Source organism: Rhinatrema bivittatum, chromosome 4, assembly GCF_901001135.1.
Source record: "Rhinatrema bivittatum chromosome 4, aRhiBiv1.1, whole genome shotgun sequence".
Taxonomy (NCBI): Eukaryota; Metazoa; Chordata; class Amphibia; order Gymnophiona; family Rhinatrematidae; genus Rhinatrema; species Rhinatrema bivittatum.
The window spans coordinates 205194252-205217378 of NC_042618.1; the positions used below are offsets into that span (position 1 = coordinate 205194252).

At 47.0% G+C, this 23127-nt stretch overlaps 1 protein-coding gene across 2 annotated transcripts in view; it reads right to left on the minus strand.

The window, feature by feature from the left end:
* Nucleotides 1-22868, minus strand: part of SEMA3B (semaphorin 3B) — a 198126-nt gene extending 175258 nt beyond the window's left edge. The window contains exon 1 of one of the 2 annotated variants that reach the window (XM_029599589.1): nucleotides 22286-22868. The gene's annotated coding sequence lies outside the window, so the exon portion shown is untranslated. Of the gene's footprint in view, nucleotides 1-16272; nucleotides 16366-22285 lie in introns of those variants that run through there. The other variant, XM_029599591.1, reaches the window with a different exon arrangement.
* Nucleotides 22869-23127: the final 259 nt, after the last annotated feature.

Here is a 23127-nt window from a genome sequence, read left to right on the forward strand (position 1 = left end):
GCTAGTCATATAGCTGTGGGGCTAACTGCAGTGGAAGGCTAACAGAGGCAGGAAGATAAGCAGTGGCTTATTGTGTAGGTGAGGTCAGACCCTGGCTCATTAACTGATCTCATGGCACAGACTGCAGGCAAAACTCTCCGTCTCACCAATGCAAGTTAGGCACATTCTCTTCCTCCTTCACCCCTTCGGTGCACAGCTGGCTGCTGCTTTGGGATTCTGGAAAATCTCTGCAGATCCTGAGAGGGTTCTCTCCTTGTTCCTCCTCTGGAAAAAAAAACACTTGCTATCTCTCAAGGAGGAAAACTCCAGCTCTACCTCCTTCCTGCGATCTCTCTCACTAGGGCTCTCTACTCCTCTCTAGAACAACTCTGTTCCAGGATCACACAAGGGGCTGGCTGTATGTCTGGAAAATACAATTAAGTCCTTGCACTAAGAGACTCACACACAGAGACTCACACCATGGGCAAGGAGGACAGGGCTGGGTTTGGGGAAGGGTGATCCACCAGTCAGTGTGCATTGATCCAATGCAAAGGTTTAAAGGCGAGGTGGCCATTTTGACTCCATCCACCCCGAGGCTCTCTTGCCTAGATCTAGATGTTGAATCACCTCTGAAAAGAGAAAGGTGGCATTGCCACAGTGGATGCGGATTTAAGTCATCTGTCCACCTACCGGTCACAACAAGATGTTTCAAGGCAGAAACTGACACCTTGCCAGCTATTTCTCTTCCACCACGTATATCATTTTATTGTCCAAAGAGCACATTTTCTAAATATTTTTGTCTCGTGGAAAGAGAAGGCTCGCATTGATTTTACACACTTTGTGACCACGCAGTAAAAAGATCGGCACAAAGCACAGAGGATGCTCTGAGCTGATATCCAACAGTGAAATCATCAGCCAATTACAAGCTGACTCTGCAATTTCTGACTGTCTACTTAGAAAGCTGGAACATATAATTTTCCTGTCTAAAGGCTTTCTTTCAACTTTCAAATTCAGGATGTATTTATAGATGTCAAAATATACTAGAGAGTGCCCTCTCTTTTTTCATCTTTGCTTAAATAAAAAGATAAAATAAAACCTCATATTTTAGGGGGTAAATAAACTTGGACATGCTCCCACCCTTGGGATTGCACCACTACAAGGGAAAACGAACTACCGGTAATGATACAGCAGCAGCAGGGATGTGCTGGAGGGGGTGCCCAGAAGCCCCCTTGTTAAATTATTTATGAATCCAGAGTCTCACCCAGTGCCATAGAGCCAGCGAGAGCTCCTAGATAAGACACTGGCAGCAGTCAAACCTGCTTCTTTCTCTGCTTTCATACTATGAAGTTATCACTACATCTTGAAGTGGAAAGATTTCTTTTACTTTTATAGATGTTATTTTTTTCTGGCATGGCTCACCTTCATCTACACTTGAGCTTCCAACCCAGCCTGAACCTGCTCACATCTGTATATGAGAGGGCCAGGGGCCATAGCTGGAGTTCTCCAGGTTATTCCCTCTATAACAGTGCCAGACCTCAGTAGAGAATGATAGACCATGGCTCGCTCTGGAGCATCGAATCACATCAATGGCATTGTCCTTACATGATGCCTGAAATTCTCTCCTCTGGCACTGTGGACCCTGCTCTGGCAGCATTTCCGGCCTGAGAAACAGAAATTCAGCTCAGGCGCTGAACCAGGGTCTCCCACACGGCACAGATTCATCAGGTTGGCCCTCTTTTTAATAGGTTTCCTAAAGTAACTGGTTTTCTTCCTCTGCCTTCCGCTCTCCTTTGACAAATGTCTAGCACTGTCATAGTACTTAACTTCTGCACAAATCTAAAACTCTAGAAAAAATATGCTATTACTATCAGATATCACTCTGAGCCTACTAAATTACACCCTACAAACTGTGAAGTATTTGTAGTTATTTTTGTGGCTTAGAAACATTTGTGTGTAACTAATACAGGAATGCAATGTGACCCAGTTTCTGGAGGAACACTTTTGGGTCAACCTTAGATTTTGAAATCCCATCCCAAATTCATTCTGGGATTTGTAGTCATAAGATAATGGCATGATAGCTCTATCGAGTCCTGCATTTTATCTTCAGCAATGGCTGGTTCAGATCACAAGTACCCAAGAGATCCCAAAATAGTAGATCTATTTCTTGTTGCTCACTGGCAGGGGTAAGCGATGGCTTTCCCAAGTCTATCAGGCTAATAACTGTTGCTCTCCTCCGCACCTATTCTATTTCCACTAGGCAATGAGGTGACTAAACTACACACAATACTCAAAGTGCAGTCGAACCATGGCTCAGTACAGAAGCATTCTGATATTTTCTGTTTTATCCTCCATTCTTTTTCGGATCATTCCTAACATTCTATTTGCTTTTTTGACCATCACTGCACACTGAGCCGAGGATTTCAACGTACTGTCCACACAAGGACTCCCTTTTCATGAGGGGTGACAAAATAGAGAACCCAGCATTGTGTAACTGCAGTTGGAATTATTTTTCCCTATGCGCATCACTTCACACTTGGTCCACTTTAATTTTCACCTCCCATTTGGATGGCCAGTCTTGCTCCTTCCTATTGCACTGGGGGTTGGGGGTGGGGTGGGTCCCAAAACCTGGAATGGCCTAAAGGCTGCCTCCTGGAACAGAAGTTCATAAAGTCCCTTCTAACATAAAGGGTTCAGAATGAATTTGGGGGTAAATGATCATTTCCCAGCTCCTACCTGCCTTCTACCTCCACCTCCACCTCCTTTGTTTCCACATCTGAAAATGATATGATGATCCCAGCCTCTCTCTCATTGCTTTTATTAGATTTTTATTTATTATTTTATCAGATTATTATTATTATTATTATTTATTACAGTCAGCCATAGAGTTTTATGAAGGTGGCATGGATTTTACCTAGTTTCCTGAATAAACAATATATAAATAATTCCATAATTTGTACATTATTGTTCTGCATGGGGGTGACCTAATATCTCCATTCATCATAAATCAGTGGGTACATTTAATGACGTTCATGCTAAAACTTTTAGCAAGATATAACCTTACTTTTTTCACTTTTAGTAACCATTAAAGTCATTTTAGAATTGTGAACAATCAATGTTTATTGCATTTTGCACAAAAAAAAAAAAAAGAGAGAGCCTGGCCAATGGTAATTAACGAGGGTGGGGTGTGCAGGCCAGCAGCCCCAGCTGCAGTCCAGAAGGGGATGCACCCTCCTTGCTGCCACCTCTGTCTTCCTTCTTAAATCAGGAAAAGCCGTTTGAACTGGCGGCGGCGGTCTGTGAGCATGAGGCTTCGGCCAGTGCGTACTCGGAGCTCCCGCCTCCCCCTCCATGCATAGGCCTCCTTTCCCAATCAGGTACCGTCACCACCGCCAGACCCAGGGCTGGCTCCACCGGCTTCTCCCATGCCAAGAGCTACAAGCAAGGCGAGCCGCGGCAGGAAGGGAGGGGAGCAAGAAGGTGGTGGGAAGGATACGGAGGGAGGAAAGAAAGCATGAAAGCCTACAGGGAAGGGAGGGAGGGAGGAAAGGGAGAAAAAATATATAGTTATGCCACGGAATCTGGCACAAAAGTGCTCTTGGATCCCATCAGAAACAATGCTGTAGTAATGCTGAGAGGGTGTCAGAAATAACATTAGCTGGGATTTAATTTCTATCCTATTTTTTGGACTTTTTTTTTTTTTTAAATGCTGGGCCTCTGTTTGAGCTGACAGGGAATGCCAAAGGTGAGAGATCCGGAAGTTTGACGTTGTAAGAGAAATCCATTTGATTTCTTTGCGGTGTGGAAAATTCTGTTTCTGGTTCTAAATATAATTAGTGAAGCGCGGTCTCTGCAAGCTGGGGGGGCTCAGGTGCTGTGGTGATGAATCTTGGAACAAAGTAGGAGGAGGAGTTTGTAGGAACTCCTTGCTGCTGAGAATGGGGTGGATAAAGCTGAATGGGTCCGACGATACAGACCAGTGGGGCAGGGAGCTGTCTGTGAGTGCACAGCCTTAAAGGACTCCCAGCCTAGGGGAGACTGGCACGCAGGACCGGTGCAAGGATATCAGACACCCGCCTAGGCAAACCTTCAGCCCTATGCACACCCACTGCCCCCATTAACTCTCAGGTTCATAGGCCAACCCCTTCTATTCCTCCATCTCCTCCCCCCCCCACGATTTTGATAATTAAACCCAACCACCATTATGACCCCACCACCCTACATTCCAGAACAATCCTACAAAAAAACACATAACTGGACATAAGAAGGTTAACTTTCAAAAGCTGTTTATGTGGTAAATACCCATTTATTTGGGTAAAAGGGTTTTTGGAAATTGCTCACACTAAAAGCTTGGAAAATTGCTCACACTAAAAGCACCTAAAAGTATACACAGTCCAAAGGGAAAGCTCGCTCAGACTTTCCCCTTGAGAAATGGTGCAAAGCTCACTGGTTAAAGTGCCCACAACTTTGAATCAAAATGTACATTTGTGAAAATCACTCCCATACTTTACTTTGTTTTGTATAGATATACTTAATACAAATGTTTCAGAAATCATGTCACAGTGTCAGATGAATGGGTCATCTGAGACTTTTGGGGGTAGACTGCAAGAAAAAAAAATAATGAAAAAGATACAATTTAGAAATTAAAAGAAATCCATACCACATTGGCTGAAAGGACTGGCTGGCTGGGGTGAATTGGAATGTTTCCTCTTACCATACCAAAATAAATAATTAAAATTCTTTTGTCACCTCAATCACAGTGACACAAACCCCCACCATTACCAGGCAGGTGAAACAACACATAACCCTGCAAAATAGTCACTTAAACGTTATATAGAAACTGAAACAGAACCAACTCCCAGAACTCAAACAGCAACAACCCTAACTATGAAAAGGCGGCAATGCAAATATTACACCAGATCCTAGAACAGGGTAGACACTTGAGTCCCTTGAGTGCCACAAATATGTCTGGTTTTCAGGATATCCATAATGAACATACATGAAATATATTTGCATGCCCTAGACCAGCATCACTGTTCTTCCCAAAGAAAAGGAATGGCCTAGTGGTTAGACTAGAGTAATGGGCTGAGAACTAGAGAGACATCTTTTCCCAATGATTCTCCTTGCAAACTTAAGCAAGTTGCTTTATCTCCATTTGACTCAGGTACCCATTGAAATTGTAAGTTTTTTGGGGCAGGAACTTATTATACCTTAATTCTAAAACTGCAATAAGCCACCTTCAGCATTATTTGGAAAGGCAGACTAAAAATCCAAATTTATTATGAGCAATATACCTCTTGTTGGCCACATACGCAGACCATAAAAAAAAACCCTCACCATATAAAGAATAAGTGACTACAAATTATAAATAGATATATGCAGGCAAAATTTTAACTTTTGTCCTGCCTCAACCTGTTACGAGCGCGCGCGGGCGCGGTCGTCTCGGGCGGGTGGTGAGCCCTTGGGCCACGGCAGGACCCCAGGAGGAGCCCAAGGCCACACCGTGGGAGGTGAGCTGAGCAGGCATGGTGAGCCAGGCAGGCAGGAACAGAAGCAGGGAGTCCGACCCTCAGCCGGACCTGCATGCCCATGGTAGCCAACACGGGGAAGTTGACTAATGAACGGTCCTCCGACTGTTCCCGGCCCTTTCGGACCCGCCGCAGGGAACGGCAATGGGCAGCAGGCCGGACAGAGGCGAGGGCAGACAGAGTCCTTAAACAGAAGACATCAGACGGGGCAGAAGCAGGCTGAAGCAAGACGGAGACATCAGGACAAGGGCTGAAGCGAGACACAGGAAAGGTCCAGGCGAGCAGGAACTCCGATGCTGGGATGCTCACATCCGAAGCCCCCTCGGCTGGCAGAAGCTCAAGAGCCCGTGGGACGAATCCCTCCTGTTGGCCACTCCAGGGCCCAACAGGACAGAAGGTTCAGGAACCAGGTCAAGGCAGAGACAGGTAGACATCCGGACAAGGGCTGAAGCAGACACCGAAGACAAGGCTGGATGGGAACATTGCACTGTCCATCAGGGCGCCCTACTCAGCCCACCCGTGGGACTGAGTCACGGACCACCCTGTCCCAGACGCGCCCTACACAGCCCTGGGAGGCTGGTCGCGGACCACGCTGAGAAGGAGGGCGCGGGGAAGACCCAGGCGAACAGGACTCCGATGCTGGGAAACTCACATCCGAAGCCCTTACGGCTGGCAGGCACAGGAACAAACATCTAGGCAGGGTCAGAGACAGGCATCAAGGCAGAGCCACTGGACATCAGGAACATCAAGCAGAGACAGGACAAGGCGCCATCAAACATGGAGGACCTGGATCGGCTAGGTTACAGGCGACTGTAATGCTCAGATCCAAGGCCGAAGACAAGCAGGAGTCGGAGTCACGGACCGGAGTCAAGGCAGGCTGAAGACAAGCAGGAATCGGAGTCACGGACCGGAGTCAAGGCAGGCTGAAGACAAGCAGGAGTCAGAGTCACAGACCGGAGTCAAGGCAGGCTGAAGACAAGCAGGAGTCGGAGCCACGGAGGACCTGGATCGGCAGGGTTACAGACTACTGTAGAGCCCGATCCGAAGGCAAAGACACAATGAACAGAAAGTCCTTAAATACTGGAGGTAGAAGGCAACTCCCTGGGAGGAGCTTGCCAGGACCGCCCATCGCTGGTCCTATAACTAGGGTAGAGAGCTGCGGGCCAGCCCCTAGAGAAGGGCGTCGCCCAACAGGAAGTCCAAACACTGAGGCTGCAAGCCACCGGCATGCCTCAGGAGCAGCTAGGCCTCTCAGGCCCTGGAGCAAGTCCTGGATGATGCGCAGGCGAGGCCCTGGCTTCAGAGCGGCCTCTGGAGGAAGGTAAGAGACCTCCTGCAGCGCAGCAGCAGGGGGGATCGCAACACAACCCCCTCCCCTCCTGTTCTCTGCAGAAAAGGAGGGAAGGGGAAACATCAAAAGGGGCGGGGTTGGATTAGGGAGAAGAGTGACTCTTTAGCTCTGCACTGTCCATTCCAGCCTCAAACCCTCCCATCCTGTTCCCTGCAGACAGGAAGGGAGAAACAGGAGAGGAGGGGCTGGATTAGGGAGCAGAGTGACTCTTTAGCTCTGCACTGTCCATTCCAGCCTCAACCCCTCCCATCCTGTTCCCTGCAGACAGGAAGGGAGAAACAGGAGAGGAGGGGCTGGATTAGGGAGCAGAGTGACTCTTGAGCTTTGCTCTGTCCATTCCAGCTTCACCTCCTCCCATCCTATTCCCTGCAGACAGGAAGGGAGAGGGGAAACAGGAGAGGAGGGGCTGGATTAGGGAGCAGAGTGGCTTTTCCTTGCCCTGCTCTTGTTCCTGGCTCACCCCCTCTCCTCCTGTTCCTTGCACTGTGCCTGGGGGAGCTGTTCTCTGAGAGTTGGGGCACTGGCCAATAGAGTCACCGAAATAGGGCCATGTGTACTCCTGCATAACAAAGCCCCCGGTGTCACCCCCAAAACTGCTGTGCGCTAAGCAATTCCCTAAATCTGAGAAAATTGTCAAAAAGATGAGAAACAAGAAACACTGCTGTATACCAAAGAAATATTTGTGTCTTTTTCTTAAAATGGTATCATACTCTGTGCTTGTTAGAGCATTCATTTCCTAAACCTGCCTAATGGAAGAGTTGGCTCTGCCAGCGCTGGGGTGGAGTTTTGTAGAGTAGAGACCCTACTGCCTTACATTCCAGCAGCCTGAGAAAAGGAACTTACATGTTTCCTCCAGCTGGCTTCAGCTGAGATGAAAGGTTAGATGTATCAAATAATAAAAGTACGTCAGAGATCTCTACCGTCTATGTGAGGATGTTCCTGGAACACTGGGATGAAACTGAAAATGTTCACTTCTCTCTTATCTCTGCTGCTGACTGGTTCTTCTTTTCCAGATCTCCTAAGAAGGCCATATGCAATCAGTTAACATATTAGTCTGATGATGGCTTAGGTTAGTTTTGTTTTCTGTTTATACTCCAGTTTTTGTTTCCTGCTTTTGTCCCAGTCTACGTTAGGAACTATTTGTGTGAATAATATCAATGGAAACTTCTGCTGCTATATTTTATCTAAGATTAAATATTTAACATATCAGCCTTGTCTCTGGTTTATCTCATGTAAGAGCTTAATATCTCTGGAGTTAATTTGTGATTGGCACACAGACCAAAAGATAATTTAATAATTGGCCAAATCTAAATTCTAGTAAAGTTACTGTAAGTTACTCTACTTGGGATGGATTTGCAAGACTGGATGTCAGATGCTTGTAGAAAAAAGTGGCACATGGTGCAGGCTGGGTCTGGTTCCGTTCTGTTTGTTTGGCTTTGCAGAACCAGGCCCTGTACTGGGCCCGGTTAGTGTGCAGTTCCCCCTCTCTGGAGCTTCCAGGACGGGAAAGAGGGGCAGGGAAGATCCGACTGTCTCTGCCACATGGGTGAAGGGTGGCAGGAGCTTGATAGAGAATACTATTTCCCTGCCCGGGGATTCATTTTTTGTCACAGGCTGGTGACTGTATGGAATTTGGATTCTGATTTTGGAAAAGAATATACATAGAGAGGAATACTGACCTTGAGTCACATTTTAAATAGTGGTGCTAATGGTGACAGCAAGAGAGTGAAAGAGAGTCTAGTTTTGGGACTGATTTATACTTAAAAAGAAAATCACAACTGCTCATGTTACATTTTACTGGAGGGGTTCAGTATCTGGACTGAGGCTCTGAATGCTTGTAGTATCTGTGGGTGAAGGGTATGTGAGAAATGCACCCATAGGAATCAAAAAATAACATGAGAACTCTAATTTCCAAAATATTTACCCTGCTGATTTTTAACCCACCTGCCACCAAATGGAAAATTGCTAAGCAAAATACAAAATATGTGAAAGAGTGAAAAAAGAAATGTAATCAAAGGATTTTTCTGGAATATCAAATGTGCAACAGAAAATTTTGCATTGCAGCAAAGTATCATAGTCCTGGAAAATGAATCCCCTGAAAACATAATAAATCTGAGCAAAATACAAAAAGGTGACACCAGAAATATATGAGAATGCACAAAAACTCAAACCCAACAAGAAAATCTAAAAAAAGGAGAAGAAAGGCCTTCAGTTCTCAGCATTTCCTTTTGGCTTGCTCCATGGCTCTTCAGCTGGTGAAAAACTCAGAAGCAGGTGAGATGTGCACTTGGATTCATGGGAAAAGTACAAAGCTGTGAGAATGTGATAGTAATATGATGGTGATGGGAAATTTCATGTAACGCGCTTTTTCTGAGAAGCATTATGTCCTTCTTTAAAATGTGCAGATCGGTCTGGTTGAAACCATCGATGAATGGGGTTTCTGTTTTGCACCTTTCCAACTGATAGCATGTGGGTTGGAAATATGCGGGGCCGAACACGTTCAGCGGGATTGGTTGGATTCATTACTTAGGCAAGGAGAGCTTTCCCATGCACACTGCTGCAGGGACACCACTGAGACTGCAGCAGAGGCTGGGACTGTTAGCTTTGAAACCCCCCTCCCAAGGGAGGGAGGGTAAAGAGCATGCTACCATTTAAGTGAACTGCAGCAGAGAAAAAAAAAGAAAAAAAGAGGACACTGCAGCTGTGTAACATGAGCCAACAGCCCAGGAAACCCAGAATGAGATTGAAAAGGTTGCCAGACCTCTTACTGTGAAGGTGCTTAAATGACCATTGAATAGATGAGTCAGAGGCTCAGGTAGGGGAATTTGCATGTCATAGACCCCTGGACTACTGTTGATAACCTGCAGTGAAATATCACTTCAAATCATATAGAACTACCGTATGACTGCAAAAGTCCTACATTTGGAGAATTCTGTATGAGAGAGGGCTTTATGAGAGAAATATACTGAAAAAACAGTCCTAGGAAACAAACAGATTCTCACCCTGACTAACAAGGTGAGTCAAACCCTTGGGTACCCAGTTCTCAGCCAACAAGGAAAAAAAAAGCCAGCTAGGATGGAAAGGTATACACACATTCTCTTCCCATGGTCCTGTCTGGGTCTTGGCTTTTTGGCCGAGAGAAGATGACCCATCCAGGCTGGGTAACTGAATAACTGGCCATGAGCTTAGCAGAGCTAAAATCACTAAAAGCTGAGAGTATGGAGTGTCTGAATCACTGAATACTAAACAAGCCATGTGCCTAGTGGAGCTGTAAACCCAAGCCAGGAAAAGCCTTTCAAGGGAGAAGAACCAAAGAACAGTGGCAGACCTGGAGATAGTGTGTTAACCCAGGAGGAAGGGGACCCCTGTGGCAGATCAAGCAGTCTCCGAAGAAGGTGTGGACTCTGGCAGCAGATGAAGTGGTCCCCCAGGAGGGCGTGGATCTCAGTGGAGCGGAAGCGGCAAAGAGGAGAGGGCAGCAGTTTCGATACGGACCCCCCATGGGTCCCCAGGTCCCCAGGTCCGTATCCCATGGGTGAGACCTGGGATAAAAAAAGGGGAGGATAATAATAACACTTGATTAAGCGGGAACACAAGAGGTCCCTTCTGTTCTATATAGTGGTATACTGTGGGGGGCCAACAATCCCAAATTGACAAATATTAAATGTTCTTGCTATCTTGTAGAAATGTATATAGTTGCGTGGCCTGAGACTACTAACCATGAGTAGATAAGTGTCCTGTTTGACATCCTACTAGCAATGCACATAGTCCTGTAGAAATGTATATACTTATATAGTCTAATAAACCTGTATATATATGCACATTCTGCCAGCCTTGTTCACAGTCCTATTTGTTTTCATGGGGTGAAGGGAGCGAAATCCCACCCACTAAAACTTTCTTCCCCAGGTGGAGGCACCAGGTGCCAAGAACGTGAGGACCCAAGGAGCCTGCCCTAGGGGGGCTCCTGCCAGGTTGGATCCGGACCCAGGAATGCCCCGCAAGGTAAGCGGTCAAGGGAGCATTACGATTTGATTTAACTTGTTCGTGTCTGGAGGTTTCTTGCACATCTGCTCATGTTCAGATGCTCCCCTGCTATTGTCCTTTCATGGGATGCACTCATTAGGAAAGCCAAGTGCCCTGTAGTGGTTCCCTGAAATTTGACTTTTTTCCCCCACGCTTACTACTACAAGAAATTCTGTCTAGCTCCTGGAAATCAGTGTCTCTCAGAGACATGAGGCTGATTCCCACCTCAACTGTTCAAAGATCTCACTCCAAATAGCAAATCTGAAAGTTGCCCTCCCCTCCAGGGCTGAATTTTAGGAATAGGCAAAACACGCACATGCTTAGAGTGCCAAATTCAGAAGGCACCCACAAACTGGGACACCGCCTCCTGTTCTTTGATTTCTGGGGACAAAGGCCCCTGCCCCCGATCCTCTGCCTATGGGTGCCATAGTCTTGAATCTGGCCCTGTCCCCTGCTACCATCCTTCACATCTGTTCAGGTGCTGTCAGGTTTTACAGATAGATCTAGGGGGCAAGTAAAAGAGAGTAGGATACTGGAATATCTTTAGGTGATAGGATACAAAACTGCATGAGCAGACAATGTTGCCGCTAAAATTTTGAAAGGCTGCATGTGCAAATATTTTTTTGTGTGCAACTTTTTTATAAGCAGATTTCACATGTGTGCACTACCAGCCAGTATAATGCAAATAATATCAGGATTTCCTGTGTATGCTACATTTTGCCATGTGCATGGGAGTTCATCGCCTGTGTCACCTACACATGCGCACAGCACAGAGGGAACAAAGAAGCCCCGGAATATCTCACCTGTCTGCTTGCCTTCTTCACCTCAGCTAGAGAGCCTCTGATCCTCACAAAAGGCCTTTCTTTCTTCCCCACCCTTGACGAACTGAACTGCACAAGACTAAGAGCCTTCAGCTGCTACGCTCCCAAGATCCGGAATGAGGTTTTTTTTCCCATCCACTGGGAACCAAATTACCTCACTTTCCGGAAAAAAAAAAAGCCAAGGCATGGACATTCAACCAGGCCTTTCCCCAGCAAGCTCAGGAAGAATTTTAGAATTCCCAACACCGGGTCCTTAAGCCATGGCAATGGCTTGCAGTGCTAACTACATTAATCTGGTTATACCTATTTAAATCTTAAATTGTCTGTAATCCGTTTTGAGACCAAACCTGGCAAAAAGCAGAATATCAAATGTTTGTAAATAAATAAATAGCAGATAAGGTAGCAGGGAAAGGCTAGAGGGATAGATGGAAGGCTGCAGATGTGAGGAGAGGGCCGCTGCCTGCTACCTTCACCTCCTACCTCACAGAATCTATAGCAACTTGTTAAAACAACTCCCAGAAGGAACTAGAGTGTGCATGGTACAAGAGGCCAACACTGAGAGTTACTGGAATGCGGACAAATTTGTCCCTTCTAATTACCTATTCCGGGTGTCCTGAAATAGCATTCCATTATCGGTGCCAGAGCACTGCGCTAATACTGCACGGAGCAGAGTGTCAAAGGCACTGCCAACGCCGAAAAACACGCCCGCCAGAGCCACCTGTGCACCCTCTGTGAAAAGCTCCCTCTTCCTATCAGTCCGAGTTTCCAGATGTTTGCTGGCATCTCCAACAATTTGTCCTTTGCTTTCTGCGTTTTTCTGGACTATCTGGCATGTTCGAGACCACACAGTTCCAGCACAATCTGGAGAGCTGAGTGAGCCCCTATCCCCAACAAGCACAGCTCTCCCAAGCAGCCTCTTTACCATCATCAGGGGTTGTCTCCACACTGAAAGCTGGCAAACCTGGCACCTCGGTTCTCTGTGTACTCAAAACCTTTTTCTTCACTTTGCCCGCATTGCCGCTCAGACCTTAACCATTTTTTGTGGCATCGTCCCGGACTGATCTCTGCTTTCGTCCATCCATCTTTCCCTCCACTCCTAGAACTTAACTAATTTACCACCAAAGCTTCTGAGTACATGACCGGTATATCAAACAAGTCTAATCGTTCAACACAATATGTGAAATCCATTAGCACCTCCACCCCCCTCCTGCCTCTCTCTGCGGACAGGGCTACAGCTGCCTAACTCCTCACCGTACACAACAAGAGTCATCAGGAGTCCGGAGAATGCTAGGAAGAGGAATGGAAGGGGGGGAAGGAGGGGAAGGGGGCAACGAGACTTGCTTCTTGGTGGATCACCTTTCAGCCATGAGGCAGCTGTTCCTTCCCAGCTTCTGTTTCTCTTTGTCACATGCTGTAAAAGGGTCCTTGTGAAAGGTGAGACCGTGGTTAGATAATAGAGAGCTCAGATCACAGATCAGGATGTGGGTCAGCCCTGAGTCCCATCAAAACAATACAAGGGCACAGACTGAAACTGAGAGGAAGGCAGTAAACCTCAGCCCAGAGGGGCTACTCATCAACACAGGGGGGTGAGTGGCAGGCGGCTCAGTCATGCACTGTTTCACAAAATATGCCAAATTTGTCTTTAAAATTCCCTGTTCTTTTTGGGGAGAAAGGTAGGAAGGGAAGCTAAGTTTCCTCTCTTCTTTGAGCTCTCATTCTCACTTAGGGTTGTAACTAGCTCCATTTTTTTGAGGAGGGGTTGATTTTGGTTTTATGCCACTGCCTGCCTGGGCTTTTCTAAGGGAAATCAGAACCACAGGTCCATAGGTAATAATGGGGTAAAACCAGGACTCTGTTTTTACGCCTGCTTTGACTCACTCACTTTCACTGATCTTATTCCTATGTCTTCTTTATTTTCTATCATGGTGTATATTATTTCTTACATTTATATAATCTGTTAAATAAAATCTCCTTTGAGACTGCACTTCTGCTGTTATGCTCTGTTCCTGCTTTACATGTATCAGCTGGACACCTCCACGCTACAGTTGTCCGTGCTGTGTTCATGCTGTACTTGTATCAGCATGGGGCTTGGACAAGGATCAGCACCAGAAGTGCTCAGACTTACTTGGATTGATGCTGGTGCAAATAATTAAGCTGGAGGAGCTTTAGAACATTTTACACACCGGTATCTCCTCAGAAATGGACAGCATGTTCCATGCAGAAATACAGAACCTATTTTCTGGGAAATGCACATCCACGTGGGTATATGGAAATAAAACAATGCTCTTGTCAGGATCCCCTTAGACTTCTGACATGTGCTGAAAATCTAGTATAGATAGGTCACTAAACACAAAAGTTATTTTGGGGGAGAAGCAGACAGACAGACAGACAGACATGCCTATATATCTCATAAGCTTCCATTTCTTTGGAAACATCATGAAATCAATATTCAGAGCTCATTCAGCGCTCTTTAGCAGGATAAGCGGGACTTATGCATCTAAGAAGTGGCCGCTGAATATGCGCCCTCATTCAGCGGCCGATGCTTAGTCATATAAATCCCTTAAATAGCTAAAAGGTTAGCCATATAAGTATAAGTTGTGGGTGAGCAGTGGGTAGATCGGGATGGAATGAGTTAGCCATACAATTTTTGCGGCCACCTGCCAATATTCGGACTTAGCCACATAAATTCTACAGCTAAGCTTAGGCGTGTCATAGAGCAGGTCTAACCTTAGCCGCTTAGACTTATCCAGCTAAGCGCTCAGTTATATGGATATATTCAGCAGCATAGCTGTGCAGCTGAATATACATCGTAACTTAGCCGGATATGTTCTAGCTGATTAAGTTATTTAATCAGCCAGTTTTGAATATTGATCCCCATGATTTTGTTCTTACTGCCAGTAATATAAAATATTTTTACTGGTACTGCTGGTTTAAGAGCGTCCAGATGTTGGTATGAGAAAGGTACAAGTACAGGGTAAGCTGCTACTTAGTAACAATTAATAGTCTGCAATTTTGACCTCATAATTAGAGTATCTAATTTAAACATCAGGTTTGTCTCTTGCTTTGTCTCTCAGCCTCGATCACATTCAGATTAAGGCCCCTTAACAACTATTGGCCAGCAAGCTTGGGGAGACAACACCTCTTACTGCTGGGAGGGAACAGTGAATAGGTCTCCCCATTAGGAGTTGTTGGTTTCGTCTTTCAAGCGACCCAGATTGGCCACCCGGTGGAGGCAGGATGCTGGGCTCAGCGGACCATTGGTCTGACCCAGCATGGCACGTCTTATGTTCTCATGAAACTTTATTAGCATCAGAATTTGTACATTGTTGTCAAAGCATTACATATGGCACAGATGTACTAAACGGTTTATCTCACTTTGTGTCTATGGGAAAAATGCTTAGTACATTGGAAAAAAAAATAATTCTTTAACATTCCCTCACTCTCTCTCTCTCTTAGTATCTCTTTCTTTCTTGCTTTTCCTCTATCGCTCCCCTGCTCCCTTTCTCTCACTTCCAGGAGGTGAAATTCCCTCACAATGACCACATGTGACTCTTCCTCTTTGGTTGATGACAGACAGACGGACAGACATACTGTATACATACACTGCAGACAAAGGGCCAGACTTACTAACGGGCCGATGCAGTATGGTGCGCTCGACCGAGTGCACCGTTAACCCCTGTTTGGCCGCGCGTTTTTGATGTGCTATTTTTACCCCTTATACAGTAAGGGGTAATAGCTCGTCGAAAACACGCGGCCAACCCCCTACCCCCCCGAAACTAATAGCGCCTGCAACATGCAAATGCAAATGTTGATGAGCCTATTAGTTAGTCCCATGTGATCTGGAAAGTTAAATGTGCAACCAAGCCGCATATTTTAATTTCGGCCAGCACTGGGCAAATGTACAGAAAAGCAGACACCCTCCGACTTAATATCATAGCGATATTAAGTCGGAGGCCACAAAAAAAAAAAAAAAATTAAAAAAAAAACAAAACCCCAAAACTAAAATAAATAAATATATAAATCTGCCCACGGCCAGCGGGTTGGAAAACAGACGCTCAATTTTGCCGGCGTCCGTTTTCCGAACCTGTGGCTGTCAGTGGGTTTGACAACCAACACCGGTAAAATTAAGCGTCGGCTGTCAAACCCGCTGACAGCCACAGCTTCTATCAATAAGAAGGCACTAGGGACGCGCTAGTGTCCCTAGCGCCTCCTTATTACCGCGAGCCCTAATTTGCATACCTTTGCTTAGTGAATCGCATGCCCAGGAGAGTGGCCTGGGCGCGTGTTGGGAGAGCAGGCGCTTGCCGGCTCTCCCACGCGGTTTACTGTATCGGCCCATAAGTTTTTTCCCATAGACACAGAATAGGAGAAAAGCCTTAGTAAATCAGGCTCAAAGAATGCAAGTGTATAGCACACAAGCAGGGTATATAGTACAGACAAACTATGCATTTATTTTATTCATTTGAAATCCCTTGTTAACTACCTTCCCAGTGCCGAGGAATTGCCCAAGATGGTGCACAAAATACACACATAATTCACATAAAATAATAATAATAACAGGCAAAATGGTTACCTGCTATTACTTTTCATGGACCCAATTTTTCAGCACTAGATGTCATTGAAACACAGCACAGAAATAAAGGAACGACGGGTACTGTAAAATGGGCATTCTAGGAGAAAACTATTCCAGTATGAAGAGCTCTGGTTACTGAGAGCGTGTAAGATGAAAAAGACTGACAGTGCTGCAGAGAGAGGTGGTGAGTTCATCAGACGGAGCGAGACAGAGACAGAGACAGATAGATATCGCTGTGGCTGAAGAGAGAGCAGTCACCACAGACAGACAGACAGACAGATGGATCTCTGGGTATTAGGGAGACTGAGATGGATGGATAGACAGATACAGGGTTGGGTAGCAGAGAGGTAGATGCAGGCTGCACCCGTGCGGCTGACAGACGGGAAACATTCCTTTACTAGGCCAGGACAGGACAGGGCATACTCCCTTTGGCCACCTCTGACCAGTCTGATCACTTTTATTTACAGCCTTCCCTTTCCCAGCCTGGCCCCTTCCCGGCCTCAGCTCAGAAGCTGGCACTGCCCCCTTTGCATCAGAGGCCAAGCACCTGTCATGCTGGCAATTTATGTTCCTGGAGCTCCTTCTCCAGCTTCACTGCCAGTAAAGTTTAACTTGTACGGAGCAGCCTGTAAGCAGACTGTCCTCAGGTAAAACAATACTCTGGGAGGCCTGCAGGCTGACCTCATGCTAGTTGCACACGATTCCCCCCACCCCCGGATGGTGGATCAGTAAATTACTCCTTGGGAGAGGGGTAGGAGAGAGATGATAAAACTCTCTGCTTTCACCTCTAGGGCTAGGGATCCCAGCCAGCTCAAGTACTAAGTGAAAGCCCCCTCTCTGTGGATGCACCCCCCCAGACCAGGATACCTCAGCTTTTGGTTTCTGGAGGGAGCCTTTAGACCAGTCCTGGTTTTCTCATCCCCTCCTGATATATTCTGCCAACACTGCGTCCAAGTGACTTATAACTACAGGCAGCCATCCAGCGCTGGAAAAAAACAAAACTCACTACAGGACAGAAATGCTAGTTTTCTGCCCTGAAGTTGAAGGCGCTCTGAAGGCATGTGTGGTTGTTACTGGTTTTCTAATGCTCATTTCAAATAAAAAAAAAAAAAGAAAAGCAGGACTAAAAACACCACAGTGCATTGTGAACTGAAAGTTCGAAACCCTGGCCTAGCCTCCACAAATTGGGTCACTTGGCAGCTCCGGCTGTATGGCTCAAGGCATGGTGACCCGGTGAGTCCCTAAAAAATTTCGGATACATCAAGAAGGAGCTCACCTGAGAAGTGACTAGCAGTTGTCAAACAAAACTTTTCTGGTGGCCTGTGTGAAAAAAGTGGGTAATCCTCCTCACCACTAAAGTACTCACATCACTGATAGCTCTCCTCCTCACCACTAAAGTACTCACATCACCAACAGAAAGAACCTCACTGATCGCTCTCCTCCTCACCACTAAAGTACTCACATCATCAACAGAAAGAACCTCACTGATCGCTCTCCTCCTCACCACTAAAGTACTCACATCATCAAGAGAAAGGACATCACTGATAGCTCTCCTCCTCACTACTAAAGTACTCACATCACCAACAGAAAGAACCTCACTGATAGCTCTCCTCCTCACCACTAAAGTACTCACATCACTGATAGCTCTCCTCCTCACCACTAAAGTACTCACATCACCAAGAGAAAGGACATCACTGATAGCTCTCCTCCTCACCACTAAAGTACTCACATCACCAACAGAAAGAACCTCACTGGTAGCTCTCCTCCTCACCACTAAAGTACTCACATCACTGATAGCTCTCCTCCTCACCACTAAAGTACTCACATCACCAACAGAAAGAACCTCACTGATAGCTCTCCTCCTCACCACTAAAGTACTCACATCAAAAAGAGAAAGGACATCACTGATAGCTCTCCTCCTCACCACTAACGTACTCACATCACCAACAGAAGAACCTCACTGATAGCTCTCCTCCTCACCACTAAAGTACTCACATCAAAAAGAGAAAGGACATCACTGATAGCTCTCCTCCTCACCACTAAAGTACTCACATCACTGATAGCTCTCCTCCTCACCACTAAAGTACACATCACCAACAGAAAGGACATCACTGATAGCGCTCCTCCTCACCACTAAAGTACTCACATCACTGATAGCTCTCCTCCTCACCACTAAAGTACTCACATCACCAACAGAAAGGACATCACTGAAAGCTCTCCTCCTCACCACTAAAGTACTCACATCACCAACAGAAAGAACCTCACTGATAGCTCTCCTCCTCACCACTAAAGTACTCACATCACTGATAGCTCTCCTCCTCACCACTAAAGTACACATCACCAACAGAAAGGACATCACTGATAGCTCTCCTCCTCACCACTAAAGTACTCACATCACTGATAGCTCTCCTCCTCACCATTAAAGTACTCACATCACCAACAGAAAGGACATCACTGATAGCTCTCCTCCTCACCACTAAAGTACTCACATCACCAACAGAAAGAACCTCACTGATAGCTCTCCTCCTCACCACTAAAGTACTCACATCACCAACAGAAAGAACCTCACTGATAGCTCTCCTCCTCACCACTAAAGTACTCACATCACCAACAGAAAGAACCTCACTGATAGCTCTCCTCCTCACCAGTAAAGTACTCACATCACTGATAGCTCTCCTCCTCACCACTGAAGTACTCACATCACCAAGAGAAAGAACCTCACTGATAGGTCTCCTCCTCACCACTAAAGTACTCACATCACCAACAGAAAGAACCTCACTGATAGCTCTCCTCCTCACCACTAAAGTACTCACATCACTGATAGCTCTCCTCCTCACCACTAAAGTACTCACATCACCAACAGAAAGAACCTCACTGATAGCTCTCCTCCTCACTACTAAAGTACTCACATCACCAACAGAAAGAACCTCACTGATAGCTCTCCTCCTCACCACTAAAGTACTCACATCACTGATAGCTCTCCTCCTCACCACTAAAGTACTCACATCACCAAGAGAAAGAACCTCACTGATAGCTCTCCTCCTCACTACTAAAGTACTCACATCACCAACAGAAAGAACCTCACTGATAGCTCTCCTCCTCACCACTAAAGTACTCACATCACTGATAGCTCTCCTCCTCACCACTAAAGTACTCACATCACCAAGAGAAAGGACATCACTGATAGCTCTCCTCCTCACCACTAAAGTACTCACATCACTGATAGCTCTCCTCCTCACCACTAAAGTACTCACATCACCAAGAGAAAGAACCTCACTGATAGCTCTCCTCCTCACTACTAAAGTACTCACATCACCAACAGAAAGAACCTCACTGATAGCTCTCCTCCTCACCACTAAAGTACTCACATCACCAACAGAAAGAACCTCACTGATAGCTCTCCTCCTCACCACTAAAGTACTCACATCACCAACAGAAAGAACCTCACTGATAGCTCTCCTCCTCACTACTAAAGTAAAGTACTCACATCACCAACAGAAAGGACATCACTGATAGCTCTCCTCCTCACCACTAAAATGCCCACAACACCAACAGAAACAACCTCACTGTTAGCTCTCCTCCTCACCACTAAAGTGCCCACAACACCAGGAGAAAGAACATCACTGTTAGCTCTCCTCCTCACCACTGAAGTGCCCACAACACCAACAGAAACAACCTCACTGTTAGCTCTCCTCCTCACCACTAAAGTGCCCACAACACCAGGAGAAAGAACATCACTGTTAGCTCTCCTCCTCACCACTAAAATGCCCACAACACCAACAGAAACAACCTCACTGTTAGCTCTCCTCCTCACCACTAAAGTGCCCACAACACCAGGAGAAAGAACATCACTGTTAGCTCTCCTCCTCACCAATAAAGTACTCACATCACTGATAGCTCTCCTCCTCACCACTGCAGTGCCCACATCACCAACAAACACACTAGTAGGTTCAACAGAAAGGACTTAGATTAACATTGCATGGATGTGTATTATTACATCTCACATGGTGTTCTCACTAGATCATGGTTCAGATGCTTTGATGTTACATTGTGTGTGTGTGTATGTCTGTGTGAGGGAGGGAGGGAGATTTGCACTGTCACCATGGCTGTCGGAATGGCTGGGCGAGATGGGCAACCACCTGGGGCACCGATGTGCCTTGTCTGAGGGCAGGGCTCCAGCACACCATGCCGCAAGTGCAGGCATTGAGTATTCAGCTGCATCACTGGAGGGGGCCCCCACTGGCTGTGCCATTGTAAGGGACTCATTTTACAGCCAGTTGGAACTTTGGAAGTGGACCCCCCTCCCCCCCCCCCCCCCCCCCCCCCATGGACTGCTTGGGGTGCCAGTTAGCCTAGGAATGAGTCTGACTCCCACTGCTCTTCTTCTGACCCTGTTCTGTATTTGGGGCAGAGAGTGTGACAGAAGCCTGCACTGCTGCTGCTGCTGCCTTGTGCTGTACATATGTATGAGTGAGGAAAGCTTACACAGCCGCTACCTTGCTGTCTTTGTTCTGGGGTGGGGTAGTGTGTGTGTGTGTGTGTGTGTGCATGTGTGTAAGGCCATCAGAAGGGGAAGGCGAGATGAATGGCTGCTTGGGGCCCCAGACCCAGGGGGGCGCCCACGTGCCTTATCCAAGGACAGGACTCCTGCACACCATGCCGCAGGTGCAGACAGCTAGTGTGAGACGGGGGGCCCTGGCTTGTTGGATCACCAGACGAGGTTCTCCAGTAACCAGCCGGAACTTGAAAAGCAGACCTCTCCCCCTCACAGACTGCTTGGGGTGCTGGTTAGCCTGGCATTGAATCTAACTGCCGCTGCCATGCTGTCCAGTGTTCTGTAGCGGGCCAGTGAGTGTGACAGAAAAGTTTGCACTGCTGCTGCTGCCTGTGCTGTACATATGTGTGAGTTTTTGAGGGAGGCCTGCCAGGCAGTGCTGATGCTGTCTGCTCCTGTGTATGTGTGTTTCTGAGGAAAACTTGCATTGCCGCTGCTTGTACTGTACTTGTCCTGTGGTGGGGCAGTGGGTGTGATGAAAGCTCACACTGCTGCCTATTGTGTGTGTGTGTGTGTGTGTGAAACTTGCACTGCTGTCGCCCCAGCTGTCCCTATTCTATGGTGGGGCAGTGTGTGTGGGAAGTTGGCACTTTTGTGCTGTGCCTAGTCTGGTATAAAATATGTAATACTGCATTGCTTAAGAGAGGAATTCCAGCCCTGGAATAGCAGGAGGTGCTGCAGGCAAAGACTGAGGTGTAATGGGGTGGAGGGCAGGTACTAGTGTAACGGGGGGTGCTGTAGGAAAGAAGTGAGGTTTAATAGTGGAGGGGGAAGATCATACCGGTGTGCAAGAACAAGCTGCACTGGTAGAGGTGTGTATGTTATTATAGGTGAGTAGAGGCAGAGCTGTATAGGAATTGCTTATGTAATGTAATTAAGCTCTCGGTCATGAACATTACCATTCACCCTGACACAGCACAAGGGGGCACAGTGAGAAGTTAAAAGTAACAGACAAAAATGCAAATTATTTCTTCCCTCATGTCTCACAGAAAATAAAGTTCCTTTTTTTTTTTTTTTTTTTAAATCTGCAGTGTAAGATTCATCAGACTAATACCAGGGCTAGTCAGTCAGTAAAACCTGGCATCCAATGCTGCCGGTGGTCGAGGGCCACATCCCGGAGAGCTGCAGAAGCCCTCACAGCCCTGGGACAGGCGGAGCTCCCCTTCCAGCACTAGAGCTGCGTGAAGTGTAAGTCACTCGGACAGATCTCTGGCAGGGCTCCCTCTCTAGCCTTCTTCCTCCATCAGGCAGTAAGAAAAAAAAAAACCTCTCCCAAAGGTCCATCCCATCCCAGGCACAACAAGCCCTACGAAGCCGGAGAGCGGACTCTCCCCCAGGGCCCCCGGGCTGGACGGCAGCCTTAAAGTGCCAGCTCCGCAGACTGTGCCCAGCTGCTGCTGTACCCGCACCCTGCCAGGGATCTGCCACACCGAGCGAGAAGGGAGGGATGAAACCCACCTGGGCAGATCTCCGGTCCGCTCCCGGCTTCCCGGCGGCGCTCCGACGGCAGGCGGACTCCTCCAGCAGCAGCAGCCGCCGCCTCGCCTGCCACATCTGGCCGGGACACCTGCCCCGCGCCGCTCCCGAGCCTGGCAAAAGAAGTTTACATTCCGCAGCCCGCCGATCTGCTTGGGAAATCAAGTGGGGGGGAGGATTCACCAGCTCCCTCCGCGCCGATCGCTGGAGGAGTTTGGGCCCAGCGTGACACAAAAAAAAAAAAAAAAAAACCCAACAAACAACCCCACACACAAAAAAACCGGGAGGGAGAAGCAGGAACAGAATCACGTTCCGGGGAAAAAAAAAAAAGCTGACACGCTCCCAGAAATAGAGAAAGAAATGTTCAAACTAAAAGGAAAAAAGTTGTCAGTCGGTTGTTTTGTATAAGGCAAATTGTCCCCCAGGAAGCTGAAAAAAAAAAAGGGGCAGATGTGATTAAAAAAAAAAAATACTTTCAAACTGCAAAGTAAGGGACGCAGGAGCGAACGGTGGAAAGAGAAAAGCCGCTGCCGAGCTGAATAGATTCCCTGCCAGGCGACTTAATCTTCCTGCGGCTCTGCCCGGCTCTCTCTATCCCTCCCCCTCCCCCTCCGCCCTTCTCACTCACCTTCCCTCCCTTTCGCTCCCTCCACCCCCACCCTGCACTTTCCTCTCGCTCTCTGTCTTGCACTCTCACTCACCCTACCTTCCTCCCCGTCCTGCTCTCTCACTTCCCCTCCCTCTCTTTCTGCCCCACTCTACCTTCCCCTCCCTCTCTGACCGGTCATTCTACCTCCTCTTTTTTTTTTTTTTGTGCTGCACTC